Consider the following 780-nt stretch of genomic DNA (forward strand, 5'->3'; position numbering starts at 1 on the left):
ATCCAAGTGGACTGTGACGGCCCGTCACACCTGTGACGGTCCGTCCTGCACCTCCGTCCTGACGGTCAGAGACTCGTTTCCCGTACCAATTTCTCAAGAGTTGAAGTGTTTTGCGACGGGAGCTTACGACGGCTCGTCGTGGATGTGACGGCACGTCCTGCAGGTCCGTCACAGATTACAGAGAGTCGATTTTCAGTACCCAATTTCAGAATTCTAAGTATGCTGAAACGAGACATCTGTGACGGGCCGTCGTGCCTATGACGGTCCGTCGTGATGTCCGTAATCTTAGCCTGTTTTTCCAGAAATAAATCTGCTGCTCAAAACGACTAAACAGGTCGTTACAGACTTGTTGAGAGAAGAAGTCATAGTTGAGTGACTTAGAGGTTGTAAAAGAAAGTTGAATGACTTTTGAAAAAATAACTCATAGTTGAGTGATTTCCCGAGAGTATAATAGTTAACTGAGTGAGCATATTAGATTCTATCTTAAGGGCCTGTTTGGGTGGACATTTGGCTTATGACTCATAAGCCAAAAGTCATAAGTTAGAATTTCTAACTTATGACTTTTGACTTATTTTTGTCATTTTGGCTTTAAAATAAGTCATTATAAGCATTTTTTAACTTTACCCAAAAATGCTTCAAAATTGTTTTGACTTAAAAAAAACCTAAAATAAGTCAATTTAAATAAACAGGCACTAAGTCGTCAACTTTTTTTCTCAACTTTTTGTTAAGTCATCAATTAATTGATTTTAAAAATAAGTTATGTGTCAATTACTTGTTCTC

The sequence above is a fragment of the Solanum pennellii genome, chromosome 9, assembly GCF_001406875.1.
Source record: "Solanum pennellii chromosome 9, SPENNV200".
Lineage (NCBI taxonomy): Eukaryota > Viridiplantae > Streptophyta > Magnoliopsida > Solanales > Solanaceae > Solanum > Solanum pennellii.